Source organism: Haliotis rufescens, unplaced genomic scaffold, assembly GCF_023055435.1.
Source record: "Haliotis rufescens isolate VD_foot unplaced genomic scaffold, xgHalRufe1.0.p SCAF_9, whole genome shotgun sequence".
Taxonomy (NCBI): Eukaryota; Metazoa; Mollusca; class Gastropoda; order Lepetellida; family Haliotidae; genus Haliotis; species Haliotis rufescens.
Window position 1 is genome coordinate 21,465,373 of NW_025964383.1, and position 12,157 is coordinate 21,477,529.

At 42.2% G+C, this 12,157-nt stretch overlaps 1 protein-coding gene across 3 annotated transcripts in view; it reads left to right on the plus strand.

The window, feature by feature from the left end:
* The first annotated feature begins 4,547 nt into the window (after window positions 1–4,547).
* The window catches only part of LOC124144710, a 37,055-nt gene continuing 29,445 nt past the window's right edge, over window positions 4,548–12,157 (plus strand). The window contains exon 1 of one of the 3 annotated variants that reach the window (XM_046514249.2): window positions 4,548–4,680. The gene's annotated coding sequence lies outside the window, so the exon portion shown is untranslated. Of the gene's footprint in view, window positions 4,681–9,524; window positions 9,634–11,069; window positions 11,091–12,157 lie in introns of those variants that run through there. The other 2 variants (XM_046514250.2, XM_048390877.1) reach the window with 2 other exon arrangements.

The following is a 12,157-nucleotide window of genomic DNA, read 5'->3' on the forward strand; positions in this document are numbered from 1 at the left end:
ATTTGACGACCGAAAAGTACATTTGTACCAAATAAAAAAATCAGATCTTAGCTCTCGCTACCGCTAAACAAAGATCTGAGGACATCCCATTAGGGGTAACGTCAGAACGACCTTTCATCCGACCAATCAGAGCATCGTTTACCAGATCGGGAAGGTTACAGTCGGAATATGTTTTCCGATCATGCCACCCAAGGGAATGTATTTCAAGTCAGCTCGGGGACATCAGAGAGCTTGATATTTTGCGCTTCCCTCTAAGCGACTGCGACGTCATATTTTCTGAGTGCAAGTCTTGCTTAAGCATTCTTTTGGGGTGTCCACTTCATGCTTGCTTACGAAGTTGTGTTGTTGGTTTGTTTTTTAACTCCGCACTCAGCAATATTCCAGCTATATGATGGCGGTCTGTACGATGACATTCATCAACCAAATCAGCGAGCCTGACCACCTGATCCCGTTAGTCGCTTCATGGGTTGGTGAAGAACTATTCTCGACCCGAATCTTCACGGGTCGACATACGAGGTGGCTGTGCTACACACTTTCTCTGGCTGACATATATGTGAGTAAAGCACATTTATGTAACAAACTGTTCAAGCACATAAAGTACCTATGTTTGTTTACAGGCAATTGTAAGTGTCTCCTGGGTTCGTGTTTAATTTTGTCCTGGTAGAATGGAATAAATGTACCGTGCTGCCTGTCGGTTCGAAATTTAATTTAGCGGGGTGAAATCTACAGATGTCCAGGCTGTATATTTAAAACATAGTATGTTTATCTCCTAATTTACCAAACTTTGTCTTAATATGTCAAGTTCCTGCATACCCGCCCAGTGGTGATTTGACCTTGACCTTATCTGCTTAAGTTTGTCTCTTCTCATTTCAAATTCAAAATAATTATTCATTTTTTATGAGCAATATATGTTTGTAGTGAATGTAAAAACGCCTCAGTGTTATTTCATATAGTTATAATGCAAAACAGAAATGGAATGCAGATTTAAAGTATCATGAATACGATGATGGTGATTAGCATTTGTGATGTTTTGTATTTGTCTGCATTTAACTGGACGTGTTCATATTTCCTGGTGGTTTCACGTCCATGACCATATTCTTTAAGGAGGACATAAGATGTGGAGGACATTTCCAAATTTCACGCATCGGTGACAAAAATTAAGTCAGATGCAATTCCCTAATTTGACTTGTACCATATGTCCCTGTATTTTCTTCATGTGAACAGTTGACTTGCCTTTGCGTGTGTTTGTGCGGGGTGTCACCGTAGGGGCAGGATTCGCTAACCATTTGATAGTGATTAAAGAAAACACATGGTCATGATACAGTCAATAGACATTGCTGCTTTTCTTCTCACTGAGATTTCTTGTGGCCATGGAAAGGTTTTTGTCGCTTTTATTATTAAGATGCTGTACTTTGAAGTCGTACATTTTCTGACTGTTATTGTCGCGAGTGTTACAGACGGGCGTTATTTTTTGTCTGTAAATGTATGTGTATGTGTTCCTAATATGGGAGCATGGTTAGCCCAGCCGCCCAAGGCGTCGCAGTTAAGCCTGCAGAGTCACGCCCCTTAGAAGTGCCGCAATCCTGTGATTGTGGGTTCGTATTCAATTTCGCACAAACAATCGTTCCTAGTTTGTCATCTCCATACTGTGGACGTAGGTTTCACTAAATATTGTAAACATCTGACACGCCGTTATGTGACTGAAATACTGTTCAAAGAGGCGTTAAACGTGCAAACCCCATTCCCTATGGAATCCTAGAAGGGAAACTGTCACGCTTTGGTAAATTGTGACACTCTTTGCCAGATTTTTGGAAGGCAACAATGCGACGATCCGACAACGGAACTATGTCTCCTCTCGGATACCACGCCCCCCCCCCCCCCCCCCCCCCCCGCCCTCCCCCGCCACACCACACACACACACACACACATACACACACACACACACACACACACACACACACACACACACACACACACACACACACACACACACACACACACACACACACACACACACACACACACACACGAGGTACAGCATTGATGCATCAACATATACATAACTATTTACAAATATACACTATACATCAACAGATTTACCCAGCACTGCTTCAGTAAACAAAGATACAGGAAAGGGTTCAGTTACGAGACATATTGATAGGGTTAAATAGCAGCATTTTATTTTTACAAAATTTGGATAATTTTCTAAGTGTTTGTAATCTTTCATTATTAAAAAGCAAATTCATTTTGTACATATTTTGTGAAATGGAAAAATATTTTTCTAATTAGCTGTTTTCTCTTCTTTTGAAATAGTGGACAGATAAATAGAGAGTGGAACTCATCACCTAAATCAAAGGATTTACCAAATGACATTTTCTTTCAGTTAAAGCGTTGCTCTCGTGTGCTGGTTTGGCTGGTCGAACACCAGATCGAGGATAAAAAGATTCATTTACATCACGAAAAGTAAATGCAAGTAGTTGGAGATGGGTATTTTTCTTTTCGAACAAACTTTTTAATATCCAGCGATTAATTCCAGCTTCTTACATGTAGCTATAATCACTCTGACAATCCGCGAACAATATCCCTTCCATCCAGTCCTTATAATGGTATAGCTCTAAACAAGGTAAGTCTTCCACAGGTTCTGAATATCTCATCTCACTGGGGCGCCTTTTCAATAGTAATGTATTTGTTTGTTTCATGTCATATTAGACGAAGGCTATAGACTACACCTTCAACAATACACCTTTCAATACAGATGTGTTGATTTTTGTTACCCACTCAGCTTGCATGATCAGTCATCACTTACAGCTTATAGGAGATCAACGAGCTAACTACCAGTCGCTCACACATGCTCTTCAATACTACCCCCCTACAGCGTTCAGAGTCACTGACCCATAGTGCACTAAATAAAGGGGAATGGTTTCTTTGTATTTCAGACTACTAAATGTGTGAAAGGGCTGAATTCGTGAATACAGGTTATTTGAATGCATCCACCATATCGGTGGTGTGTTGAGCGGGTATTGTAGTTTGTATCTTTACCAGCATAGGTGTGCAACAAGGAGCTGTTTTCTTCTTTGTATTTTAAAATATATATTTCAATAATGTGTTTATGTTCCCGTTTATATACAGTAACTTTTAAATGTGATATCATATCTCATCACACGGATTTGAAAGACAGTAAACGACAATAACAAGACTGCGGTGGAGTGCTAGACTAACATATAGTCTCTGAAATGAACATATCATACAGAAAAAACAGTTGTTCAGTTATCTTAATAAAAATCTAATAAAAAGGGAGCCCAGTGATTCTCTTCATTTTCAGATACTGAAGTAATCTAGACTTGCCAAACATTATAGACTTGCATGGGCTGTAGTTGATATAAATGTATCAGGGTCTGTAAGACAGACTAGTGGAGTGCGACAAGGACATGTAGTGTTTCTATGACTCTTTGCATGTTTTGCATACAGCGACAGACTGTCACGTACAATCCTCCCCGGCACAGTGGGGTTGGTGATACCCATCCTTCGTAAGGCAGGGTTGGTTTGAATATGAGACTTTTTTGTTTTATTGGCGTTCTAGAAGTTGGTGGTTAAAAAAAAAGAAACATACAACTTTATGAAAAAGAACTTTTTTATTGTATATAGCGATGTTCGATGTAGATTTTTCAACCCTTTTCAGACGTACCCTCTATATAATTAGTATCCAATCCGCTTGTTGCAACTTTTTAACCTTTACCCTTATTGAACATCTGGCTTCATAACCAGGGTGCTATTTGTTATCCTTACTGTACATCTGGCTTCATTACCTGTGCTCTATTTGTTATTCTTATTGTACAACTGGCCTCATCCAACCCCCTGATTGGTACTTGTTATCAATTACCTGTTTGTGTGCTGGCGATTAGGTGCCTCACTCTGGCAGCGTGGGTTCGAATCCCGGACGGGACGCAACCAAAAAAAGTACGAGAATCTGTTCTTTACTCATAACGTGTTATCCCAAATATAACATTTGTTACAATTACCTGTTGTTGTTAATGTTAACCTGCTGCTTGTCACAACATAAAACTTATCTATCCCTCTAATCACTTGGTTGTAGTCACTCCAGCTTGATAACGGTGTTAAGAATCTCCATGGAAACGTCGCTATGGGCAATAAACCAGAAGTTTCTGTCCATAAACTTGAGAGACTTGTATTACTTGTTAGGACGCAATTAACGCTCGCTTAAAAATACAAAAGAACTGTTGAATTACATAATAACAAGGTGGCCTCCATTCATGTCCATCTTCTTACCAGCATTACACCAAATACGGCGGAACCCATGCTGATATCAGAGAGAACATGTGCCTAAGAAAATATAACCATTATCATTTCATACAATGGATAGAAATAGGTATTTTTCTTTTACGATACCAGTTAAATGATATGCCTTCAGCCTAGCCGTTTAGATTGTATATTCCCTATTATTCTTTCCCTCTAAAGTGATATACACACACAGCGCGTAATGGGCTCATTCATCGCACGATCCTCGTTCTGTTGAAACCCATATTAAAACGCGCGGAACATGTCAATCATGCCGGATATTCGTGCCTTGCCTAGCAACAATATGGAAAGGTCACTACGAAAGCTACTTGTATACACTGGTTGGCTCTTATCAGCTGCTTGTTCGGACTGAAATCAATTCAGGTATGTGTTACTTTGTTTCTTTGTGAAGTGGTAGTAGTGGTGGTATTTCAACATTGTTTGCTAATGAGTGTATACACTGCCGGACAAAAGAAAGTACACATTTGAAACCTGTCGCCGAACAGTAGCCTTCGTTTGCCTTGAGACGTCATGTGCGGGGCACCTGTTGTGAGCTTCTCATTGGTATGATGCATGTGATATCGCCTATGATACCCGTATCACCATCGAATGACCATTTATTACAGTAAACTACGGTTATAACGAACACGCTCATAACGAACTGACGGATATAACGAACTTGCTTTTTTGGTCCCGACTATATGCTGTAGTTGTGCTGTATATATGCTTATAACGAACTATGGCTATAACGAACTAAAATTAGTAGTCCCTTTGAGTTCGTTATAACCGTACTTCACTGTATTTGTTTTATTTTTAGCCACCATCAAACATGGGTGCTTTTATTTGCTCTGCAGTTTGGTTGGTATTATGATGTGTATCCTGACACCGATAATGGTGACGTGGTCCGCGGAATAAGGGATTTGATAATATCACCTTTAGTGTATGTTACTGGCTAACATGTCACAATACTAGAAGATTCGTGAACATCCGGGCAACACGCCACAAACGTATTTTGGATTAACATGGAGCCATCTTCACCTCTTTTGACGATATCATCAACGTCTTGAGTATTATTTAGAATCAATTATTTGATCTATTTAAAATTGAAAACAACTTGTGTTAAATTACTTATCTGCATAGCTGGTCCCCGTTCATCAAAGCGAGTTTAGCACTATGACTATCGCCATCCTATGTCTAGATATATCTAGGCACTAAGATCACTTTGTGGAGTGGGGCCCTGTATCTTTGTGTTGTAATCAACTGAATAATCACCGCTTCCTAATAAAGAATGTCTACGTTTGCCTTATTCTGGGGGTCTAGTAGTCCGAGGCGCCGACGTTCGATGTGCAGAGTTGCGTCCCTTAGGTGTACCAGACATCTATGATCATGGGTTCGAATCTCACATTCGTCCTGCTTATATTTTTTAGATTGTCAGAATCCTACATATGCTCGTGGTTTCACCAAAGCGGTACACGTCACATAACCTGCATAACTTGATAGTGTCCCGACATCAAACTGACGCTGAAACTGAGAGAATTAACATGTCTCAAAGCGGCATTAAACCCAATTCAGTCACTCACACACACACTCACATGTTGAGACCACACGAGGTCCCTTTCATTTTCTTTCGTATTTTGGACCAAAATTATGTCCGATTCAATTCCCCATTTTGACTTGAACCATATGTTCCCGTGGGTTTTTCTTAGGTTCACAATTGACTTTGACTTTGCATGTGTTTGTGACGGGTGCCACAGGTGGGGCAGGATACGCTCACCTTTTCGCATACACCTGGTATCATCACCTTTTTTAGTGACTCATAAACACATGTTCATGATATAGTCGTAATCGTATTATCGACTCCGCCTTTTGCAAAACTATGTTATGAACATGGAAATAGTTTTGTCGCTTTTATATAAAAATGACACTTGGTAAAATATAAACTTCACTTCACTTCACTTTAAACACTTAAAACACAATACGTCGTATGTGTTCTCTCACCCACGTACAGGTTATCGGGAAGAGCAAATACAACTGCAGTATGCCTTATCAGTGTACGCCTGGGTATTTCATAAGCATGAGTACTGTGCAAAATTACGGGTGTATTTGCTCGATCTACAACACTGAGTGCCGTCTCTATTTTTTTCATTTGCGTAAGAAGATTTTCCCCTTTGACTGCGCATAGCATTGAAAACCTAACTGTCAAACATTCATTGGTCTCTCAGTACACAAACACAAGTATAATCTTTAGTAACCTAGACTCTAGCTTCATATCCAGCTAAATGTGGGAGGAAAGCCAAAGGTGATGCGTGTCTTAAACCTGACCCTTCCAATATTTCAAATGTTTGTCGTATAACGCTGCACTCAACAATATTCCAGCTTTTTGGTGGTGTACCGTAAATAATGAGGTCAGGTGAAATGGGGTTTAACGTCGAGACCTAGATTATTGCATGTGTGTGTGTGTGTGCGCGCGTGCGTGTGTGCGTGTGTGTGTGCATGCGTGCGTGCGTGTTTGTGTGCGTGCTTGCGTTCGTGCGTGCGTGCGTGCGTGCGTGCGTACGTGCGTGCGTGTGTGTGTCTATTGATAATCTGATCACACTCAGCGAGCTGCGATCCATCACAGGATTGTCAGGTTTAATGGTATACCAGTTTTGGTCACATCTTGCATTCTCTCACCTTTGACATATGTAGCTTGATTCCAAAGGCCGCGCGATAACGCGAGAATGTCCCTTACAGTATTCCATAGAAATCAGATGTTAACACACAAAAAATGAATCGACCAGGAATTTCGTCTTGTCCAGTTGAGTAGAAACGGGGATTTCAACTAAGTCTTCTTTATTCCTTCAATGCGACGTTTTGGTACAATTCTAGTGTTTTATCAAGTTTGTAATCAACAACTGGGTATGACTTGGTCGTATGACCAAGATTACCTTACTGGACATCCATAAGTCTGTCTTATCGAGAGAATGCAGTAACTTTGGGGGAGATAGTCAAGTGCAGAACGCTTAACGAGAGTCGACAGGGCTCCTGATCATCTGTAGCCATTGAGTATTCACACAACTTATCTTTCACACTTTTCTGTTTTGTTTCGGCATTCAATATATTTGTATTCCCTTGGTTCCAGTGTATTGGATAGTTTTACACCAGAGTGGCCATTTTTAAATAATTCTGCTTAGATGCCGTTTCGGGTGATTTCTAGTGCGTATCTGTTGCTGAGCTGTCTCGTGTGGCTAACAGGCCGCATAAACACACAACAGTTGTGTACATGTTTCATAAACAATAAGAGGCGTAGCCGTTTGTTTATGCATTATTCAAGGCAGTAGACTAGAGTTCGTGTATATGAGATGCATGCTATATGTATCTATTAAGAAATGCAGGCACGCAAGTGGAAATGCATACATTGTGTTATAACGCATAGTGTTGCCATACTGTTGGGGTTGGGATTATTCATGTGTTTGGGTAATTATTATCATTATTATTATCTTGGTATTTATATAGCGCTAGTTTCCAGACTGACTGCTCAAAAGCTCTCTTGAAGCTCGCACAGTTGGTATGGCCGTATATATTTTGCTGAACAAGTGTCTCTTCATATGTTTTTTTAAAACTGTTAAGTTCACTGAGCATTCTGAGTTCTTTGGGCAGGGCGTTCCAAAGAAGAGGACCAGCCCTTGCAAAGCAGCGATCCCCGTTGGAGATTGTTCTTGATGGTGGCACTTCAAGCAATGATTGATCACAAGATCGTAGGGTTCTTGTTGGCTGGTATTGTATGATGAGATCCTCCAGGTAGCTTGGAGCAAGACCATGCTGTGCCTTGAACACAAGAACGAGAACCTTGAACCCTATTCTCTGTTCTACTTTATGGTGCGGTATTTTGCGTATTGCACGCATGTACGCAGCTTACCTCGAGCCCTAGTCTGTCATACAGACCCTAAAACAAATATTTCCAAAACAGCTCATGAAAGTCTATAATTGTGGGCAAGTCTAGATTTCTGCAGTATCAATGAAAATGAAGAGTCTCTCGGCTCCTTTGTATTATATTTTATTAAGATAATTTAACAACGGTTTTTTTCTGTAATATGTCCATTTCAGAGACTAGATATTAGTCTACACTAGCCATTCCATACAATAGTTAAAGGTTTATTTGTAAACTTGTCCTTTAACCCTAAAAGCAAATTGAATGTGATGTCAGTTTAGTTGTTTGTGGAGTGATGTTCTTATCCCATATTGTGGGTTCGAATCCCGGTTCGCCCGGATTATGTTTCTTGGTTTGTCAGCACCGTGCTCGTGGGTTTCACTGAAGTGGTAAACGTCTAAGACCTGCATCACTTCGGGCTTTCCTTCCACATTAAACTGACACGCCGTGATATAACTGGAATACTGTTAAAAGCGGCGTTAACCACAACTCACTCACTCTTATCCCATATGACCACACCTTGGCATCCCTCAAGATAATTATATCAAATCGATGAGCGTTGTTTGACAATGTGACATAATGTGTTGTCTGACGACATTCCACAAGCGTTCCGTGTACACAACGAGTCAGCTAAGGGTGGATACAGTTGAATGTCGTCTATCGACATGGACTGCCTGCTATTATTAGTCTGTGGAGGAGTTCTGTTTTACGCCTCTGTGTACGGTGAGGCAATGACATGTGGTGGTGGTGGGGGTGGTGGTGATTTTTCTTGGCAACAATTTTTCGAAACCAGCTTGTAGGCATTATTTTCATCTCTGAAAGGAGGAGCTGAATCTTTTTCACAACACAATCATGTCAATCGAACAATATTTTTGGTCCTTAAAAGCCCAGCCCCCTATACACCCATGTCATCGGTCCCTTAAATCAAAGACTAACAGCTGAATTTTGGAGGAATGCCACCCCACCCCCTCATATCTCTCCCCCACACGCCAACACACCAACACACATATGTACACACACACCAACACACACCCACACCCACAGACACACATAAGTACTTATATATGTAGATGTCTCGTTTAGTGGTTTTTTATCTATAGACGTCTCGTTTATTATCACGCGTGTGGTTCAACATGACAAATAAATACGCATTATCGCTCCATAGATGCCATGTTATTTGGGCATGATTCATGACATGCAGAGGGTGGACAAGGTAACACATCACACTCAATGCATGTATAAACAAGGATATCCCGCGACAACGGCTGACACCAGGAAGTGTGTATCTACTGGTCTCGGGTAAGATTAATGATCCTGTAGGACGGGTATGGCCATTGTTATCTAAAACCACCTTTCGTCTCAAGGCGAAACAGTCTTCGGTCGAGCTTATGTACACTGCTGGTTCCGCCTTCTAGACGACACAAGAGGTAGGCTAAGTGCTGGTGCGGCGTGCATGAAGAGGATGGGGAGGATAGGAAACGTGGGTGGTATGTCATGAATGGGGCGCATGAAAAGGGTGGGGTATGGCATGGATGGGGCGCATGAAAAGGGTTGGGGTATGGCATGGATGGGGCGCATGAAAAGGGTTGGGGTATAACAGTGGCGGGGCGCATGAAAAGGGTGGGGTATGTCATGGATGGGGCGCATGAAAAGGGTTGGGGTATGGCATGGATGGGGCGCATGAAAAGGGTGGGGGTATGGCATGGATGGGGCGCATGAAAAGGGTGGGGTATAACAGTGGCGGGGCGCATGAAAAGGGTGGGGTATGTAATGGATGGGGCGCATGAAAAGGGTTGGGGTATGGCATGGATGGGGCGCATGAAAAGGGTGGGGTATGTCATGGATGGGGCGCATGAAAAGGGTGGGGGTATGGCATGGATGGGGCGCATGAAAAGGGTGGGGTATAACAGTGGCGGGGCGCATGAAATGGGTGGGGTATGACATGGATGGGATGCATGAAAAGGGTTGGGGTATAACAATGGTGGGGTGCATGAAAAGGGTTGGTGTATGGCATGGATGGGGTGCATGAAAAGGGTGAGATATGTCAGTGGTGGGGCGCATGAAAAGGGTGGGGTATTACATGGATGGGGCGCATGAAAAGGGTGGGGGTATGGCATGGATGGGGCGCATGAAAAGGGTTGGGGTATGTCATGAAAGGGGTGCATGAAAAGGGTGGGGGTATGTCATGGATGGGGCGCATGAAAAGGGTGGGGGTATGGCATGGATGGGGCGCATGAAAAGGGTGGGGTATAACAGTGGCGGGGCGCATGAAATGGGTGGGGTATGACATGGATGGGATGCATGAAAAGGGTTGGGGTATAACAATGGTGGGGTGCATGAAAAGGGTTGGTGTATGGCATGGATGGGGCGCATGAAAAGGGTGGGGTATTACATGGATAGGGCGCATGAAACGGGTGGGTATATGACAGGGGTGGGGCGCATGAAAAGGGTGGAGTATGACTGGGATGGACGAGGTGGGTAGCATGAACGGGGTGGGTAGCTGGGTAGAAAGAACCGGGTGGGTAGCATGAACGAGGTGGGTAGCTGGGTAGAAAGAACCGGGTGGGTAGCTAGGTAGAAAGAACGGGTGGGTAGCTGGGTAGCTTGAACGGGGTGGGTAGCTGGGTAGAAAAAGAACGGGGTGGGAGCATGAAATTGGGGCGGGTAGCATGAGGGGCAGCCTTCACTTACTGAAACAAGCAAATATTCACGATCGCGTTTTCAAACATTTTCATCAAGGAGCACACGTACCGAAACTCGTAACAAGAGACTACAGAGAAACCGGTAATCCTGTTAACACCTGTTGTCGTGTCCTTTTCTGGCCGACGATGTAGCGTGAAAGGGGTCAGGAGATGCGGGGTCCTGTTGCCGTGTCCTACATTGAGTGAGTACAACACTTGACAATACTTGACAATACTTGACAATACGTACTCGTATGTAACAATGACCGGCTATAACAAAGTCGTCTAAGCGTATCAGTGCCACAGTCTAAAATAAGGTATAATCTACGTAACGGATACTTACATCTACGAAGCGTATACTTACATCTACGTAGATGTTGCTACTCACATCTACGTAGAAGATACTTTCATCTACGTACATAATACAATAATGTACGTAGAAGAAAGTATCATCTATTATGAAATGTTCGACTTTGGTAACAATATTTTCTAGAGTAATCGACAGTAGTTCCGGGTCAGTATCACCTCTGGCTTAATTAATAATCCCCTGTCTGCTCTAACAGTGCTGAAGGAGAATCCCGTATGTTCTATCAGCGCTGAAGGAAAATCCCGTCGGTCCTGCAATAGCAACTACGTCACGTGTTACACTTCATGTGTACCACCTCGTGGCATCACTGATTTAGTCTGTCATACAGACCCTGAAACAAATACCGTATTCGACGTAATGAGCGCCCAGGACGCTCTCAAAATAAGAAATAGGGGGCTCTTATAAAAATATTATTTTGGTGGAAAAAAAACAGAGTTGAAAGATAAATTTCGTGTTCATGTACGACAGACATATTTTTTCCAGAAATTAATTGCCCATAATTAAGGGTGCATATAACACACGAGTGCGTATCATGCGCGAATAAATAAGTCCTGTGTACATTGATCAATCGGAAGGGGTGCTAATTGGGATTGTTCACTAGCCAATATATTAGCAAATATCGCCGTGGGCGCTTATAAGTGCGGGGCGCTTATTACGCCGAATATGGTATATCCAATACAACACATGTAAGTATATAATAGATGGCCAGTTGAGACTACTGCAGTCTCTGAACTCTGGGCTCGTTTTTATTATATTGTATTAAGAAAATTTAACAACTGTTTTTTTTTCTGTAGTGACAAGTTGTTAGTCCATCACTGATGGTCCATCCATATACTTTTCATCATTATATTGCCTATTGCGCCCCGTGGAATCTGTTTCGGCAGATAATCGAGACTGATTATT